Source organism: Dasypus novemcinctus, chromosome 11 (genome assembly GCF_030445035.2).
Source record: "Dasypus novemcinctus isolate mDasNov1 chromosome 11, mDasNov1.1.hap2, whole genome shotgun sequence".
Lineage (NCBI taxonomy): Eukaryota > Metazoa > Chordata > Mammalia > Cingulata > Dasypodidae > Dasypus > Dasypus novemcinctus.
In genome coordinates this window covers 1,796,129-1,816,968 of record NC_080683.1, presented here as the reverse complement: position 1 = coordinate 1,816,968, position 20,840 = coordinate 1,796,129, and the positions used below count along the sequence as shown (strand labels likewise).

At 37.7% G+C, this 20,840-nt stretch overlaps 1 non-coding gene across 1 annotated transcript; it reads left to right on the top strand.

The window, feature by feature from the left end:
• The first annotated feature begins 20,515 nt into the window (after positions 1–20,515).
• On the top strand, positions 20,516–20,618 carry LOC111764388 (U6 spliceosomal RNA). Its single transcript, XR_002797011.1, has one exon. It is a non-coding gene; the product is annotated as a U6 spliceosomal RNA (small nuclear RNA).
• The last annotated feature ends 222 nt before the right edge of the window (positions 20,619–20,840 follow it).

Here is a 20,840-nt window from a genome sequence, read left to right as displayed (position 1 = left end):
TATGACCCATCTATATGCTGTCTACACGAGACACATCTTAGACCCAGAGATTCATGGAGGCTGAAAGTGAATGGTTGGAAAACAATCTTACAAGCAAACAATAACCATAAAAGGCAGGAGTAGCTATATTAATATCAGAAAAAATAGACTTTAAATGCAAAGCAATTGTGAGAGACAAAGAAGGATACTATATATTAGTGAAAGGGACAATCTGTCAAGAAGAATGAACAATCATAAATATTTATGCTCCTAACAAGGGCACCTCTAAATACATGAGGCAAATGCTGGAAAAACTAAGTGAAAGAATAGATGCATCTACAATTATAGTGGGGGATTTTAATACACACTATCAACTCTGGACAGAACATCTCAAAAGAGAATCACTAAAAAAATGAAATATTTGAACAATATATTAGAGGAGCTGGATCTAATAGACATATACAGATCATTAGACCCAAACACAGCAGGATATACATTTTTCTCAAGTGCACATGGATCAATCTCCAAGATAGACCATATGCTAGGCCACAAAGAAAGGCTTAATGAATTCAGAAAGATCGAAATCATACAAAATAATATCTCTGACCACAGTGGAGTAAAGTTGGAAATCTGCAATGGCCAGAGGCCCAGATTTCACACCAAGATATGGAAATTAAACAACACATTCTTAGAAAAACAGAGGGTCAAAGAGGAAATCTCAAAAGATTTCAATGACTACCTTGAAACAAATGATAATGATATCACGACATACCAAAATTTATGGGATGCAGCAAAAGCAGTACTGAGAGGGAAATTTATAGCCATGAATTCATACATCAAGAAAGAAGAAAGAGCAAAAATTGAAGAACTAACTGCACATTAGGAAGAATTAGAAAAAACAACAACAAACTAATCCAACAGAAAGAAGAAGGAAGGAAATAACAAAGATAAGAGCAGAACTAAAAGAAATAGAAAATAAGAAAGCACTTGAAAAGGTAGACAAGACCAAGAGCTGGTTTTTTGAGAAGATCAATAAAATTGACAAACCCTTAGCAAGACTAACAAAGAAAAAGAGGAGATGCAAATACACAAAATAAGAAATGAAAAAGGAGATATCACCACTTACCCCACAGAAATAAAGACTATCATAAGAGGATACTTTGAAAAACTATATTCCAACAAAAAGGACAATTTAGAGGAAATGGACAAATTACTAGAAATACATAAGCAGCCTACATTAACGAAAAAGAAATTGATGATCTCAACAAACCAATCACAAGCAAAGAGATAGAATCAGTCATTAAAAACCTCCCAACTAAGAAGAGCCCAGGGCCAGATGGCTTCACAGGTGAATTCTACAAAACATTCTGGAAAGCACTAACACCAATCGTGCTGAAACTCTTCCAAAAAATTGAAACAGAAGGAACATTGCCTAACTCCTTCTATGATGCCAACATTACCCTAGTACCAAAGCCAAACAAAGACACCACGACAAAGGAAAATTACAGACCAATTTCTCTAATGAACCTAGACGCAAAAATACTTAACAAAATACTTGCTAATCGTATTCAACAACACATTAAATGAATTATACACCATGACCAAGTGGGATTCATTCCAGGTATGCAAGGATGGTTCAACATAAGAAAATCAATCAACATAATACACCATATAAACAGATTGAAGGAAAAAAATCACATGATTATATCTATTGATGCAGAAAAAGCATTTGACAAAATACAGCACCCTTTCTTGATAAAAACACTCCAAAAGATTGGAATACAAGGAAATTTTTTGAACATGATAAAGAGTATATACAAAAAACCTAAAGCCAAAATTGTTTACAATGGAGAAATCCTAGACCCCCTCCCTCTAAACTCAGGAACAAGACAAGGATGCCCACTGTCTCCACTCCTATTTAACATTGTCTTAGAAGTACTTGCTCGTGCACTGAGGCAAGAACCAGAAATAAAAGGCATTCAAATTGGAAAGGAAGAAGTCAAAATTTCATTATTTGCAGATGACATGATCCTATACATAGAAAACCCTGAGAGGTCTACAACAAAGATTCTAGAACTCATAAATGAGTTTAGTAAAGTTGCAGGTTATAAGATCAATGCGCAAAAATCAGTAGCATTTCTATACACCAATAATGAGCAAGCTCAGGAGGAAATCAAGAAACAAATACCATTCACAATAATAAATTAAAAAATCAAATATTTAGGAATAAATTTAACTAAAGATGTAAAAAACTTATACACCGAGAACTATACAAGACTGTTCAAGGAAATCAAAGAAAACCTATATAAAAGGAAGAATATTCCCTGTTCATAGATAGGAAGACTAAATATTATTAAGATGTCTATCCTACCAAAGCTGATCTACACATTCAGTGCAATCCCAATAAAAATCAACACAGCCTTCTTTAAGGAACTAGAAAAACTAACTTATTTATTTGGAAATAACTTATTTATTTGAAATTTATTTGGAAAGGAAAGAGGCCCCGAATGGCCAAAGACATATTGAAAAAGAAAAACAAAATTGGAGGAATCACACTACCTGACTTCAAAACCTACTACAGAGCTACAGTAGTGAAAACAGCATGGTACTGGCATAAGGAGAGACACACAGACCAATGGAATCAAATTGAAAGTTCTGATATAGAACCTCATATATATAGCCATATAATATTTGATAAAGCCACCAAACCCTCTCAACTGGGAGAGAATGGCCTATTCAACAAATGGTGCCTGTAGAAATGGATATCCATATGTTGAAGAATGAGAGAGGATTACCATCTCACACCTTATACAAAGATCAACTCAAGATGGATCAAAGACCTAAATATAAGAGCCAAGACCATAAAGACCTTGGAAAACAGTGTAGGGAGACACCTACAAGACCTTGTAATAGGAAATGGCTTCATGAACATCACACCAAAAGCACGAGCTGCAAAAGAACAAATAGATAAATGGGACTTCCTCAAAATCAAAGCCTTCTGCACCTCAAAGGAGTATGTCAAGAAGTAAAAAGGGAACCTACACAATGGGAGAAAATATTTGGCAACCATATATCTGATAAGAGACCTATAACTTGCATATATAAAGAACTCCTATATCTTGAAAATAAAAAGGGAACAACCCATTTAAAAAATGGGAAAAAGATTTAAACAGACACTTCTCCAAAGAAGAAATACAAATGGCTAAAAAGCACATGAAAACATCCTCCAAATCTCTAGCTATCAGGGAAATGCAAATCAAAACTACAATGAGATACCATCTTACTCCTATAAGATTGGCAGCTATGAAAAAAACAGAAAAATACAAATGCTGGAGAGGATATGAAGAAATGGGAACACTCATCCATTGCTAGTGGGAATGCAGAAGGATCCAACCATTCTGGAGGACAGTTTGGCAGTTTCTCAAAAAACTAACCAAAGATTTACCATATGACCCAGCAATACCACTGCTGGGTATATACCCAGCAGAACTGAAAACAAGGACACAAACTGACATATGCACACCAATGTTCATAGCAGCATTGTTCACTATTGCCAAAAGTTGGAATCAACCCAAATGCCCATCAACAGATGTGTAGATCAATAAAATGTGGTGTATACATACAATGGAATACTACTCAGCTTTAAGAACAAATCACTACAAACACACGTGATAACATGGATGAATCTTGAGAACCTTATGTTGAATGAAGCAACACAGGCATTAAAGGACAAATACTACATGACCTCAATGATATGAAATAAGCAAGCTGCCTCAGAGAGCTAGAGACTGGAAGATAGGCTTACAGGAAATCGGGGGGTAGAGGAAGGATGTAAGCTGACATCTACATGGGAGAAATCTATGATAAGCTGGAGTTAAGTATGTGTACAAGGAAGAGATAAAATGGGGGCATAGGGTTACCTTTGGGTGGGGCTTTGGGCATTTGAGGGGGACTAGGGATGGGCAGAAGGGTAATATTGCCCAAGAAATTGGGGGGAGGGTGGGGCAACATATGAACATAGGAGATTGTCAGGTGTTGGTTGAGAGTATAATGCTGAGAAAACCTTTTCAAAATATAATTAGGAAAGTTACCTGTTTAAGATACTCAAAGGGATAATCTGACACAGGACAGACTCCTAGGGAATATCTGAATGCTCATTTTGCCAGAGTGGGTTATACTATGGGGTAGAGAACCATATAATGAGAGTGAAGTTAGACCCACATCCTGGGGAGGACTAATGCCATCAAACAGAGGGAATTGTATCTCTCAAGAGAAAGTGTGGCTCCCAGGGCATTAGGGCAGTTGAGCAAGTTAAGCTCTCTACACTGTTGCAAGTATCTCTGAACATGGCTCCTCGAGAAATGAAGATTGACTGTCACTGTGGGCCCCAAGGGGAGGGGGAAATAGATATTGAATAGATGGAACCAAAGTAAAGATGAGGGCAAAAGAAGTGTTTCACAAGAGTACACAAGGATGGATATAAAACATGTAATATTACACCAAAAACATATAGGGGACGACAGACTAATAATGTAAAGCATAATGTAAAACATAAGATAACTAAAAAATTTAGAAAACTGTATAGCCTAAAGTATAAACCACAATGTAAACACAAATGTTACCTTGTTTGAAAGCTATTGTCTCAATATCTGTACATCAGTTTCAGTAAATATGATATGAATAAGTTAAAAGATTATCACTGTGGAAGGGAAAAGGTCTTATAATGGATATGTGGGAGTATTGTATATTGTATATATGAATTACTGTGATCTACGGCTCTTGTGAAGAGAAGCTCAATAACTAGGAAAAAAGAGAAGAAAACGATAGGATGTAGAATCTTTCCAAATCAATATGTATTCTATATCTAACCTTTAAACTCATTGCTATATTCCATTTTACTAGTAAGGGAACCTGACATTATATTGGGCTTCACTTTTCAGGAAGTTTTGGATCACAGAGTGGTTCAACAATGGCAGTGGAGGTATACTGGTATGGGATGTTATTGACAGGGGACATATGGTTGACAGGGAGTTATATAGGGCATGTGTCCAGGATGCATGGAAATGTTTGGATATACTCATAGTGGAAACAATTAAAAACAACAGCTGGGGGTGTACTGGGTCCCTGGCCAGGAGGGCTCTGTCGTGGTCCCTAGGGGAGCAGCAGCAGTCCCCCAGGTGCAATGGCAAGGACCAAGAAGGAATGAGGGTCCAAAAGTGAGCCCCTCATACTAATGACTATGCTTGTGAGCCTATACACCTGAAATAAGAACAAGGCCTAGAGCAGCACTGTGCCTAAGAGTTCCCTCCTGACAGCCTCTGTGTTACTCAAATGTGGCCAGTCTCGAAGCCAAACTCAGCATGTAAATGCAATGCCTTCCCCCCAGCATGGGACATGACACCCGGGGATGAGCCTCCCTGGCACCGAGGGATCACTACCAAGTACCAGCTGATGATGTAACTAGAAAATGACCTTGAATTAAAGGTTCAACGTGGACCAGCAGAATATCCCTGTCTACATATAATAACAGGAGTTAAAAATGCTGTTTGACCTAAAGTAAGGGGGAAATGGAAAGGGAAATGACATTATATGGCTATGAGTCTCTAAAAAAGAGTCTGAAGGTTGTCAGAAGGATTGCCCTCATGCACACCTGAGCAGAGTCTCAGAGACAGATAAAGTAGATACAACCCCAGGTATTGGTTCTTTTGAGGGCTAAAGAGACCCACAGGTTCTATGGTCATAGCAGATGGCATTCACTGCCATGTCATTTGGCCCTTCTTTGGAGCTGGTGTTTCTGCGTGATGGAGCTGGACTCAGATGTGATCTCTTTTCACAAGCCTTTCATGCTACTTCACTGGAAATGTAGTTGGTGCCGGGGTTTAAGATATATCTAGGGAATTTGAATCTCTGGACTGACAATACGATAGCCAAGCCCTGAGCCTCAACAGACTTCAGCTCCTACACTCTGATTTATTGGACTTACCCCACTCAGCTAACATGGAGTTGAAGAATGTCAACCACCACACCATGGAGCCTAGAGTGCCTACAACTGAAAGCAGGAGGATTGCATCCAGTATCCATGTGGAATCTAAGCCTCCTCTTGACGTAGATGTGGAATGGACACAATCAAGCCAAGGTCCACAGGAAGGAGGAATACAGTAAGGATTAGAGTGGACTTAATGATATTCTATTCATGAACTATTGTGGTTAATAATCAAGAAAATGTGGCATTGGTGTGGAAAAAGTGGCCATGGCGACTGCTGGGTGCGGGGAAGGGGAGGAAGAGATGAGATGTGGAGGCATTTTCGGGACTTGGAGTTGTCCTGGGTGGTGCTGCAGAGACAATTGCCAGACATTGTATGTCCTCCCATGGCCCACTGGATGAAACGTGGGAGAGTGTTGGCTATGGTGTGGACCACAGGCTATGGGGTGCAGCAATGCCCAGAGATGTACTCACCAGATGCAATGGATGTGTCATGATGATGGGGGAGAGTGTTACTGTGGGGGGAGTGTTGGGATGGGGGCGGTGGGGGTGAATGGGGACCTCATATATTTTTAATGTAATATTTTTTTAAAAATGAATAAATTGAGTAGAATTTGAGAAAAAAAAAAGAATATTGGATTCCCATCCTGAATAGGAAGAATGGCAAGTATCCCCTGAGCACATGGGCAGTGCCTAGTGACGCAAGGCAATCCATTATGCCAAGTGCTTGATTTTGATGATTGTACTTAAGAACCTTTCCTTGTGAAATTGAAACTTAGCCTAGTATTATATATTCCCTAAGAGTTAACTCCCGAAATTCTCCTTGTTCAAATGTGGCATCTCTTGAAGTCAAACTCAGCATATAAACACACTGCCTCCCCCTTGCATGCATGGGACATGACTCCTGGGAATGAGCCTCCCCAGCATGGATGGGTTTCTACCAAGTACCACTTAGTAATGCATCTGGTAAAAGACCTTCACCATATATGTAATTTGTACATTGTAGTTAAATGTTAAACAATCCATAAGGTAGAAGACAATTCAAAATCAATTCTGATTCTAAATCAACTTTTCCTCTGTGACCCTGTACTAACTTGAGTTAATCCACTTATGGGGCTTGATTTGAGATGTAGAGAATTGAATGCACACAGTGGGGTTGAAACAATGAGAGAACAAAAGGTTGGACAGGAGGTTGCTGAGGTAGAAAGAGGTCTGTAAAAGGTAGAAAACTAAAATGGAATATAAAGTTAACAGAATGAGATAGTGGGCATGGATATCTCTCTTCTGAGGAAAGGTTGTTCCTTGGAATGAACATTGATTGCTTAAAACTTCATTCTTTTTACTAACCCATGTTGCATAAGTTGATGTATTTAGTTTCGTATACTATAGAAAATATAGTTTAGGTGACATGCCAAGCCTTAGCATTATCTTAAATGCTGCCCTGACTCACCCACCATACGCATAAACACTTCTCTCTTTCTATGGATGCAAGAATTTAGTTTGGTTGCTCCGCTTTTGTTCAAGAAGAAAGGCAAGACATCTGGCCCATACTTCTGACTGATTATTCTCACAGGATCTCATAAGATTGTTCTCACAGGATTTTCTGTTTATCAGTATATAGACCAAGAGTTTAACATGAGGGTAGCCAGGTTACAAAAAACAGAAACTATTGCCTTTGGCTCCATTGAGGAGTTCGCATGTGATTGTACATACATGAAAAGCACAGCCCCAAAAAGTAAACTGACAACCAGGAGGTGGGATGACAGGTGAAGAGGGCATTTACATGCATCTACCCCTTGCTAGATCAGATCCTCAAAATGGCATCTTTTCCTTTGCAGGAATTACTTTTGTTCCTTCACTAATGGTTTCTTTTCATTGCCCTTGCTTGCATAAATAATTTGTTTTTATCACTTTTGCATATTATGACTCTTTAGCTTTCATCTTTCATCATTTTAAAGTCCTTTTTGTTTCTCACCAGTGAAAGCTTATTGTATCTGTGGATCTGTTTAATGCAGAAGCATTAAAATTACCAGTGAAAAAGATATATTGTCATTTGTTGTTGTCATATTACAAGTAGGTGAATAAAAATTATTTGAATTATCCTGATTTTTATTTAATTAATGTAGTTAAGTATACATTATGTTTTTATTCTCTCTGCAAATTTGTACTATGTAATGGGCATAATGCCAAGTAGGGAATACCCAAGGCAGAGTTATTGGGCATTTTTACATGTTTTATACCCAAAGATTTAAAAATATCAAGGCAAATTAATAACGTGTGTACAGAAAATTATATCCATAGGAAGAATTCTTCAGGGCACCCCTAACTTTTCGAAGAGGACTTTTAATCATCAAATTCATTCTTCTAACCAATTAAATTATCTGATAGATATGTTCTTTGAATAATTGACTGATGTTAGGTAAAAAGAATTATCTAATTCAAGTATTAGAAGTTCTGCCTGTTGATGTAAGAAGCCAGGTTCTAATTCTTGTGGTCCTCTTTTTCCTTCTTTCCTGGAACATCCCTTTTAAAAGTGCCTTGGGACCTCTGATTGCCTAAGCCCCAGAGTTGCAGTGACTTCTTGACCTTAGTTTCCCAAAGGAGCCCTACTTGCATTAGATAGCTGATTTCTAGTTGTTACCCATGATGATTAATTTAGGTAGATACTCAGGAGGCACAAATCTAAGGATGACCTACACAGTAATTATTAGATGTCTTATTAGATTAGCAAGTCCCAAGACCACTGTTCAAATACCTCATTCAGAGAAATTCTGCTGCCTTCCCCAACACATTAAAACATCAACTCATTATTCTAGCCATTATAGCATTTATGTGTGCCCTCACTGTTAAAATTCTATCCTGTTTAGTTGTTTTTACTATGCCAGGGGAAGAGGAGGAGGGATGATTCTATTTTCTGAATGTAAGTTGTTTTCATGACTGGAACTGAGATAGGGCAATATTCGTATGTGTCCCATAAGAAGATGACCTTGTTAGAGGCTCATTCATACATATTCAGAAAATTAAAATATACTTTCAGATGTTTCAAATTAAGTATCCATTGGAACATAGAGAGATCAATGATAACTGAACTATGATGATAATGAGGTTAGACAGTTTCAGATTGTTCATTCATCAGTTTTCAGTCTCCATGATACACAATCAATGAAAAAGTACTTTTGCACTAGTGGAAAATAAACCTCATTGCTCAGGTTCTGCTAAAAATATATCAGTAAACTCATCTGCATGTAAAGTATAGGCTTACAATAAGAAAAATGAAACAAAAATTTAAGTTTTAATAACAACAGGTTTGCAGAGATACCACACTTTCAAATAAAATCACTTTCAAGAAGTTTATCTTTCAGTTCTGTATTTAATTTAGATATTTAAATTCTTGTTCTAAATACATAAATATTCATATGTCTCTTGCTTTCATATATAACTATTACATTTCCCTTCCAAGGAAATCTAGAGACTTGTATTAAATCAGATTCCAGTTATTAATGGTATTCCAAAACACCATTAATAGAAATTGTTTTTAGTTAAACCATTCTTACTTGCTTTCTAAGCTGTGCCTCCACTAGGGAAGGCAGAAGGGTTATACTGACACAGAAACAAGGTAAATTATAAATATGGCTAGAAGAATAAGTCTCAAAATAGCATACAAATATAATTGAATTATTTAAATCATATTTTTCATTTTCTTTTTCCACATTGTTATTCACCTCATTTTAATCACCTTATCAATAAAATGATTTACTACTATTTTGAATTTCTTATTTATCCTTCTCCTTTTTTTAACTCCACCCATGATTTCTTCTGCAGTAATTTTAATCTTTACTCTTTATGTAAAATTTAGCCTTTCTTTTCAACCTAATTTCCTTGCTTTGGGTAGCTGTTATACTCTGGGTAAAGTTTTCAGTCCACTGATATATTCTAATGTGGGTATAATCGCTATTAAATATAGAATAAATTCCATATTAGACTGAAAAGCATTGCAAGCACTTAAAATGTTACTTCAACTCCCTGACTCCGCACCACCATCTAGATCTGGACTACATTATCCAGAGAACAAAACCTTGTGACTTTCCATTTCCAGAAGGTAGTCTCTGGGAATTTGCTCCATGCTGCTTACACCGTCCATTCTGATTGTCAGGGTCCTTGGCAGTCAATCTTCTAGATGTCCTTTTCCCTGACACAAATGTTGGCTCACACCAAAACAACAGTAGGCTTTGCTGGGTGGATATTGAGTGTTACCCTCCATCTCTCTGTGGTGGCCAATCTTTGTCAAGCCATCAGACAACTATTGCTCTTCCTGGGATTTGTGCACTGCCCACGGATATCCTCTGACTGGAGGTATTCTCAGACCTGAACCCTGGAGGGCTAGATGGCAATCTTACCAGGGATTAAACAAAAAGCTTGACAAATATATCATGCAATTTTTAAAAATTTAAATGTTCATTTTATTGCCCAGTGCAAAAAAAATCCATGTTCTTGATATTTCTAATAAATTAAATATATACTGAAACCAGATTCTATGCAAGAAACATCTGGTGATTTAAGTCACTCCTTTGAATAGCATTTTTTTGTCTTTATTTTTTTAATTTTACATTAAAACATATGAGGTCACCATATATCCCCCACCCCCCTCACCCCACTCCACTCCCATAACAACAACCTCCTCCATCATCATGAGACATTCATTGCACTTGGTGAATACATCTCTGAGCACCGCTGCACCTCATGGTCAATGGTCCACACCATAGCCCACACTCTCCCACAGTGCACGAAGTGGGCCATGGGAAGATATACAATGTCCAGTAACTGTCCCTTCAGCACCACCCAGAACAACTCCAAGTCCCAAAAATGCCCCCATCTCACATCTCTTCCTCCCATTCCCTACCCTCAGCAGCCACTATGGTCACTTTCTCCACACAAATGTCATATTTTCTTCGATTACAGATCACAATAGTTCATGAATAGAATAATAATAAGTCCACTCTAATCCATACGCTATTCCTCCATCCTATGGACCTTAGAATGATTGTGTCCACTCCACATCTATATCAAGAGGGGACTTAGATTCCACATGGATGCTGGATGCAATTTTCCTGCTTTCAAGTGTAGGCACTCTTGGCTCCCTGGTGTGGTGGTTGACCTTCTTCACCTCCATGTTAGCTGAGTGGGGTAAGTCCAATAAATCAGAGTGTAGGACTTGCAAATCTGTTGAGGCCTAGGACCTGGCTATCACATGGTCAGTCCAGAGATTCAGGTCCCCTGGGTATACACTAAACCCCAGCACCAATTACAGATCTGGTAAAAGTAACAGGAGAGGCTTGTGAACAAAGATCACATTTGAGTCAAGCTCCATCACTCAGAAACACAGACTCCAAAGTAGGACCAACTGACATGGGACTTAACTCCACCTGCCATGACCATAGAAACTGGGGCTCTCTAGCCCTCAGAAGAACCAATACCTGAGGTTTTATGTACTTTATCTGTCTCTGGGACTCTGCTGAGTTGTGCATAAGGGCAACCCCTCTGATAACCCCTGGCTCTTTTTGGAGACTCATAGACATATAAAGTCATTTGTCCTTTCCATTTCCCCCTTTTATTCTGGTCAAAAAGCATTTTTAACTACTGGTATTATATATAGACTGAGATATTCTGCTGGTCCGAGTTGACCCTTTTTTTCAAGGTCATTTTCTAGTTACATCATCAACTGGTACTTGGTAGTAATCCCTCGGCACCAGGGAGGCTCATCCCCAGAAGTCATGCCCAACACTGGGGGGAAGGCAATGCATTTACATGCTGAGTTTGGCTTCAAGACTGGCCACATTTGAGCAACACAGAGGCTCTCAGGAGTAACTCTTGTTTGAAACTGAGGCACAGTGGCCTCTCAAGGAGAGATGTGCTGTCTCCATGGCTATGCTTGCAACCTAAGGAATGAGGTAATTAAGAGTTCCTGGCAAATGGGATGAAGCTGTTAAAGGTTGACAGAAAAGATGAGCACATACCTTTTGTAGTGAATAGAACACTTAGACTTTGTACCTTGAGATAAGATTTTTAAAAATTCTTAGACTATGGGTAATGCTGATAGTTAATACGTGTTGCTGCTTGATGTCATGTACACTATGTGTTTATGCTTATTGGCACGTAGGCTACATATATCTGCTTCTTGTCACGTACACTGGGGTATATAGAGAGCCCCTTGTAAACAATAAAGTAATGAGGAGTCATTACTTGCAGACCCCCTGAGCCCAGCACTCTCATTCTTTCTCTTTGTTTCCTTCTCCCTTTTCACTTTCTTTCATTCCCAAAACCATTCGGGTCCAAATCTCCAACAACTCTTAGGAACCCTGCAGCTCTAGGTCTTGTTCTTATTTCAGGTGCACAGGCTCACAAGCATAGTCATTAGTATCAAGGGCTCACTGTTGGACCTTCCTTCTTTTTTGGTCTTTGCTGTTGCACTTGGGGGATTGTTGCTGTTCCTTATGGACTGTGATACAGCTCCCCTTGCTATGAACTCAGCATTCCCTCACTTGTTTTTAATTGTAACCACTATGAAAATATACAAACATTTTTATGTACCCTGGATATATGCTTGGGGACCTCCCTGCCAACCATGTGTCCCCTGCCAATAACATCCCACACCAGTATTCCTCTCCAGCCATTGTTGAACCTCTCTGTGATCCAAAACTTCTTCAAAAATGAAGTCCAATATATTGCCAGGTTCCATTAATAGTAAAATGGAATATAGTGATGAGTTTAAAGATTAGATATAGAATACATAATAATTTAGAGAAATTAAGATAAACATAAATTGGGGTATCAAAAAATTTTAAAAAGCAAAAGCTTTGTCTTTGATGTTTTGCCTTCCATCACTGCAATAAATGTTGCCCTGTATGCAAATTGGCAAGGCAACTTCTTCCATCTTTTCCTCAGTGTCTGTGTCCTTTCTTTTGCTTTTCTTTTCCTAATTATTAAGCTTGTCTTCACAAAAGTTTTAGATCACAGTAATTCATTTATACAATATACAGTACTCCCACATATCCAATATAAAACCCTTTTCCCTTCCACAGCAATAAAATTTTTACATATTCATATTATATTTACTGAAACTGATGTACAGATATTGAGACAATAGCTTTCAAACCAGGTAATATTTGGGTTTACATTGTGGTTTATATTTTAGACTATACAATTTTCTAAATTTTTAGTTATCTTATGTTTTATGTTATGATTTACATTTTAGCCTATCAGCCCCTATACATTTTTGGTGTAATTTAACATGTCTTATGTCCAACCTTGTGTAATCTTGTGGAACACTTCTATTGCCCACACAGTTACATTGATTCCATCTATTTAAGCCTCTTTCCTCCTCCCCTCAGGACCCACAGTGACAGTCAAACTTCATTGCTTAAAGGACCATATTCAGAGACACTTGCAACAATGTTGAGGGCTTGCCATGCTCAGCTGCCCTAATGCATTGGGAGCCACCATTTCTCTCGAAAGATACATTCCCTGTATTTGAGAACATCAGTCCTCCCCAGGATGTGGGTATACATTCACTCTCATTAAATGGATCTCTATCCAATGATATAACCCACTATGACAAAATGAGCACTCACACATTCACTAGAAGCCTGTCCTTCATCAGAGTATCCCCTTTAAGCATCTTAAACAGGTAACCTTCCTTATTATATTTTTGAAAAAGTTTTCTCAGCATTATACTACGAACAAAATATCTGACAATCTCCTATGTTCATATGTTCTCCCACCCTCCCCCTAATTTCTTGGGCAATATTTCCCATCCCTAGGACCCCTCAAGCCCACAGAGCCCTACCCAAAGGTAACCCTGTGCCCCCATTTTATCCCTTCCTTGCACAAATACTTACCTCCAGTTTATCATAGATTTCACCCATGCAGGTGTCAACTTACATCCTTCCTCTACCCCCCAATTTCCTTTAAGCCTATCATCCAATCTCTAGCTCTCTGAGGCAGCTTGGTTTACTTATTTCATATCATTGAGGTCATGTAGTATTTGTCCTTCAATGCCTGGGTTGCTTCACTCAACATAAGGTTCTCAAGATTCATTCATGTTATCACGTGTGTTTGTAGTGTATTCATTCTTAAAACTGAGTAGTATTCCATTGTATGTATACACCACATTTTATTTATCCATTCATCTGTTGATGGGCATTTGGGTTGATTCCAACTTTTGGCAATAGTGAACAATGCTGCTATGAACATTGGTGTGCATATATCTGTTTGTGTCCTTGTTTTCAGTTCTACTGGGTATGTATTGCTGTGTCATAAGGCAAATCTATGGCTAGTTTTTTGAGAAACTGTCAAAATGTCCTTCAGAATGGCTGGATCCTTCTGCATTCCCACCAGCAGTGGATGAGTGCTCCCACTCCTCCACATTTTCTCCAGCATTTGTAGTCTTCTGTTTTGTTCATAGCTGTCAATCTTATGGGAGTAAGATGGTATCTCATTGTAGTTTTGATTTGCATTTCCCTAATAGCTAGAGATGTGGAGCATTTTTTCATGTGCTTTTTAACCATTTGTATTTCTTCTTTGGAGAAGTGTCTGTTTAAATCTTTTTTCCCATTTTTAAAATGCATTGTTTTTATTTTCAAGATACAGGAGTTCTCTATACATGCAGACTATAAGTCTCCTATCAGATATATGGTTACCAAATATTTTCTCCCATTGTGTAGGCTCTCTTTTCACTTTCTTGACAAACTCCTTAGAGGTGCAGAAGGCTTTAATTTTGAAGAAGTCCCATTTATCTATTTGTTCTTTTGCTGCTCATGCTTGTGGTGTGAAATTTATGAAGACATTTCCTATTAAAAAGTCCTGTAGATGCTTCCCTACACTACTTTCCAAAGTCTTTATGGTCTTGGTTCTTATATTTAGGTCTGTGAACCATCTTGAGTTGATTTTTGTATAAGGTGTGAGTTTGTAATCCTCTTTCATTCTTTTACATATGGATATCCAGTTCTCCAGGCACCATTTGTTGAGTAGGCCATTCTCTCCCAGTTGAGAGGGTTTGGTGGCTTTATCAAATATTATGTGACTATATTTATGAGGATCTATATCAGAACTCTCAATTCAGTTCCATTGTTCTGTGTGTTTCTCCTTGTGCCAATACAATGCTGTTTTCACTACTGCAGCTTTGTACTATGTTTTGAAGACAGGTAGTGTGATTTCTCCAATTTTGTTTTTCTTTTTCAATATGTCTTTGGCTATTCGGGGCCTCTTTCCTTTCCAAATAAATTTCATAGCTAGTTTTTCTAGTTCCTTAAAGAATGCTGTGTTGATTTTTATTTGGATTGCATTGAATGTGTAGATAAGTTTTGGTAGGATAGACATCGTAATAATATTTAGTCTTCCTATCATGAACAGGGAATATTCTTCCCTTTATTTAAGTCGCATTTGATTTCCTTGAACAGTGTTGTATAGTTCTCTGTGTATAAGTTCTTTACATCTTTAGTTAAACTTATTCCTAGGTATTTGATTTTTCAATTGACTATTGTAAATGGTATTTGTTTCTTGATTTCCTCCTGAGCTTGCTTGTTATTGGTGTACAGAAATGCTACTGATTTTTGCGCATTGATCTTATAACCTGCTAACTTACTAAACTCATTTATAAGTTCTAGAAGCTTTGTTGTAGACCTCTCAGGGTTTTCTATGTATAGGATCATGTCATCTGCAAATAATGAAATTTTGACTTCTTCCTTTCCAATTTGAATGCCTTTTATATCTGGTTCTTGTCTCAGTGCTCAAGAAAGTTCTTCTAAGACAATGTTAAATAGAAGAGGTGATAGTGGGCATCCTTGTCTTGTTCCTGATCTTAGAAGGAAAGATTTTAGGATTTCACCATTCTAAATGATGTTGGCTGTGGGTTTTTCATATATTCTCTTTATCATGTTCAGAAATTTTCCTTGTATTCAATCTTTTTCAGTGTTTTTATCAAGAAAGGGTGCTGTATTGTGTCAAATGCTTTTCCTGCATCTATAGATATAATCATGTGATTTTTTCCCTTCAATTTGTTTATATGGTGTATTACATTGATTGATTTTCTTATGTTGAACCATCCTTGCATGCCCGGAATGAATCCCACTTGGTCATGATGTATAATTCTTTTAATGTGTTGTTGAATACGGTTAGCAAGTATCTTGTTGAGAATTTTTGTGTCTAGGTTCATTAGAGAAAATTTTCTGTAATTTTCCTTTCTTGTGTTATCTTTGCTTGGCTTTGGTACTAGGGCAATGTTGGCATCATAGAATGAGTTAGGTAATGTTCCTTCTCTTTCAATTTTTTGGAAGAGTTTCAGCAAAAATGGCATTAGTTCTTTCCAGAATGTTTTGTGGAGTTCACCTGTGAAGTTGTCTGGCCTAGGGCTCTTCTTAGTTGGGAGGTTTTTTTGTTTTTTGTTTTTTTAAAGATTTATTTAGTTATTTAATTTCCCCCCCTCCCCTGGTTGTCTGTTCTTGGTGTCTATTTGTTGCATCTTGTTTCTTTGTCTGCTTTTGTTTCTTTGTCCGCTTCTGTTGTCGTCAGTGGCACAGGAAGTGTGGGCGGCGCCATTCCTGGGCAGGCTGCTCTTTCTTTTTCATGCTGGGCGGCTCTCCTCACAGGCGCACTCCTTGCACGTGGGGGCTCCCCCATGCGGGGGACACCCTTGCGTGGTATGGCACTCCTTGCGCGCATCAGCACTGTGCATGGCCAGCTCCACACGGGTCAAGGAGGCCCGGGGTTTGAACCGCGGACCTCCCATATGGTAGACGGATGCCCTAACCACTGGGCCAAAGTCCGTTTCCCAGTTGGGAGGTTTTTAATGACTGATTCTGTCTCTTTACTTGTGATTGGTTTGTTGAGATCTTCAATTTCTTCTTTCATCAATATAGGCTGCTTATGTGTTTCTAGGAATTTGTCCATTTCCTCTGAATTGCCATTTTTGTTGGAATATAGTTTTTTAAAGTATTCTCTTATGATAGTCTTTATTTCTGTGTGGTTAGTGGTGATACCTCCTTTCTCATTTCTTATTTTGTGTATTTACATCTTCTTGCCTCTTTTCTTTGTTAGTCTAGCTAAGGGTTTGTCAATTTTATTGATCTTCTCAAAGAACCAGCTCTTGGTTTTGTTTATCTTTTCAAGTGCTTTCTTATTTTCTTTTCATTTAATTTCTGTTCTTATCTTTGTTCTTTCTTTCTTTCTTCTTCCTGTGGGGTTACTTTGTTGTCTCTTTACTAGTTCCTCCAAATGTGCAGTTAGTTCTTCAATTTCTGCTCTTTTTTCTTTTTTGATGTATGAATTTATGGCTACAAATTTCGCTCTCAGTACTGCTTTTGCTGCATCCCATAAGTTTTGGTATGTTGTGTTATCATTTTCATTAGTTTCAAGATAGTTATTATTTTCTTTTGAGATTTCCTCTTTGACCCACTGTTTTTCTATGTGTGTGTTGTTTAATTTCCATATCTTGGTGTGAAATCTGGGCATCTGGCCCTTGCAGATTTCCATCTTCACTCCACTGTGGTCACAGAAATTATTTTGTATGGTTTCTGTCTTTCTGAATTCATTGAGCCTTTCTTTATGGCCTAGAATATGGTCTATCTTGGAGAATTATCCATGTGCACTTGAGAAAAATGTATATCCTGCTCTATTTCGGTGTAATGATCTGTATATGTCTATTAGGTACAGCTCCTCTAATATACTGTTCAAAGTTTTTGTTTCTTTATTGATTCTCTTTTGAGATGCTCTGTCCAAAGTTGATAATGGTGTATTAAAGTCCCCCACTGTAATTGTAGAGGCATCTATTCTTTCACTTAGTTTTTCCAGTGTTTGCCTCACGTATTTGGAGGCGCTCTTATTAGGAGCATAAATATTTATGATTGTTCATTCTTCTTGAAAGATTATCCCTTTCACTAATATGTAGTATCCTTCTTTGTCTCCCACAATTGTTTTGCATTTAAGGATCTATTTTGTCTGATATTAATATAGCCACTCCTGCCTCTTTTTGGGGGGTTATTGTTTGCTTTAAGATTGTTTTCCAGCTGTTCACTTTCAACCTCCATGAATACCTGGGTCTAAGATGTATTTCTTGTAGACAGCACATAGATGGGTCATATTTCCTTATCCAATCTTTCAGTCTGAATCTTTTGACAGGTGAGTTTAATCCATTGACATTCAGTGTTATTACTTTCAAGGAATTATTTATGTTAGCTATATTTTCTTTGGATGTGTGTTTGTCATATTTTGTTTGTTTTTTTCCTTCTCTTTTTGTCTTTTCTGTTGCTCTTTCACTCTCCTCCAACTCTGCCTCTCCTGTTTTTTTTCTTTCTTCCTGCAGAACTCCCTTTAGTCTTTCTTGAAGGGTAGGGTTCTTGTTGGCATACTCTTTTAATTTCTGTTTATCTGTGATTATTTTGAACTCTCCATCATTTTTTGATTGCTAGCTTAGCTGGGTATAGTATTCTTGATTGGAAATTTTTTTCTTTTAGTACCTTGACTATATCATACCACTGCCTTCTTGCCTCCATGGTTTCAGATGAGAAATCAGCACTTAATCTTATGGAGCCTCCCTTGTATGTGATGTTTCTCTTTTCTCTTGCTGCTTTAAAATTTTCTCTTGGTCCTGAGGATTGGATAATTTGACAAGTATATGTCTTGTGGTCAACCTGTTGGGATGTATGGTGTTTGAAGTGTGTTGTGCTTTCTGGACATGTACACCCATCTCCCTCAGTAGATTTTGGAAGTTTTCAGCCATTATTTCCTCCCACACCCTTTCTGTCCCTTTTCCCTTCTCTTCTCCTTCTGAGATGTCTATAATATGTATGTTTGTGTGTTTTGCATTGTCATTCAGGTCCCTAAGTCCCAGATGGATTTTTTCTATCTTTCTATTGATCAGTTCTACTATCTGTTTGATTTCAGATGTACTGTCTTCTACATCACTAATTCTCTCCTCTGCCTCTTCTAATCTGCTGAGAGTGTATTTTCGATTTCTTGAACTTTGGTGTTCATCACCACCATATCTGTTATCTTTTTGTGTATGCCTGCAATTTCTTCTGTGTTCTCTCCAAGTGTTTTCTTCATGTTATCTCTTCTTTTACTTCATTAAGTTGGTCTCTAATATATGTTTTGAGATCTTTAATTACTTGTCCAATGTTTTGCTCCTCTTCCTGGTTTTTAGTTTGTTCATTGGATTCGGCCATGTTTTCCTGATTATTGGTTTGGTTTGTAGTTTTTTGTTGCTGTCTGGTCATCATTTTATCTTGACGAGTTTAATCAGTTCCTTCTTAGCTTCTTTGTCTAGTCTTTGGGATTGATTTGTTGTTCGTGCATAAGTGTTATGTCTTCTCTTTGTCACTTTGTTCTTCCTACTCTTTTTCTTTTTGCTGCCTAAGTTCACTTTGAAGGAAAATATTAGGGCCAGGGAAAGCAAAATGAGTAAGAAAAGAAAATATACAAAGTAGTATTGGTAATAAATGTTAACTGTGCATCAATGTGAGATCTAGGAGAATGGATATTAGACTCATGTATGTTGTGTAGAGTTATAGCAGTAAGTAGAGTACCTATGAGATAATCAACTGAATATGGGGTGGAATATAGTATGAATTAAAAGGCCCATGTTTTCATGAGAGAGGGAAAGAGAAAAGTAAGACAATAATATCAAGAGTGGATAAAAGACAGAAAATGGAACAAAGATATTAGAAATAAAATGTCAGACAATTTGGGGACCAAGGAAAGGGAGGTGGAATGTAAGAGAAACAGTAGATGATGGAGGATAGAAAGATGTAAGGGAAAGGGGCTATTGTAGGTGGCCAAAATCAATGCACACAAAAAAGAGTAAATGGAGGATGAGGAAACACAGCAAATGTGAAGCTCTCCCTGCTGCACCTCTTGCAAGAATCTCTTCTGTCACTGTCTCACCAAATCAACGTCTAGACACCTCCTGCCCTGCAGGCCCCTGATACTGCCTGGTTCAGCAGGACTCTGACCCTACTCAGGCACTTCTTTGCAGAAGAGATTGTGAGGTGCACTCACTCAGATGCCATCTTGTCCCACCTCTTTATATTATGCAATTTTGTCAACAAAGCAGTTGTCTGTGATCTCCCAGATTAATCCTTATGGGACTTCTAAGAACTGCAGCCTCCACAGAATTTGGGCTCTGAGAGAGAGGTTTAGATAGCTAGAGTAGTGATGCATGCATATACAGACCTGCTCCAGGTAGAATCTGACTAGTTGCTTTGGAATCTGCTGCTAACATATGTGACACTGTTGTGAAAAGAAAGGCTCCTTGGGTTAGAAATGACTATTAACCATGACTTGAGGCAAGGGATTCATGTGCATCTTTTGAGAATATAAGATTAATTTCTATGTAATGAGTGCCAGCCAGAGAAAGATGATAATGATGAAGCTCCAAAATCCTGTTCTCCCAAATAAACTTAAAGTGTCTGAACTAAGTTTCTCAGAACTCCAAAATAAGTGTAAAGTTTATATCAAGCAAGCAAAGGTAAATCAAGAAATATGAAACTTGAAAAGGGTAGGATGCTCACTTTGACAGCACATATACTAAAATTAGAATGATAGAAAATTAGTATGACCCATGTTCAAAGATAATACTCAAATTGATGAAGTAATCTGTATTTTTAGTCCTGATAGCAGCAAGAGAAAACATATCCATCACATACAACAGATACTCATAAGATTAAGTGCTAATATCTCATTTGAAACTTTTGACATGAGAAGGCATTTGTATGACATATTTAAGGCACAAAGATAGAAAGAATGCTTGCTAAGAGTTCTGTGTCCAAAAAATAAGTCACTCAAAAATCCAGATGACATTAAGATAAAACAGATCAATAGAAATTGA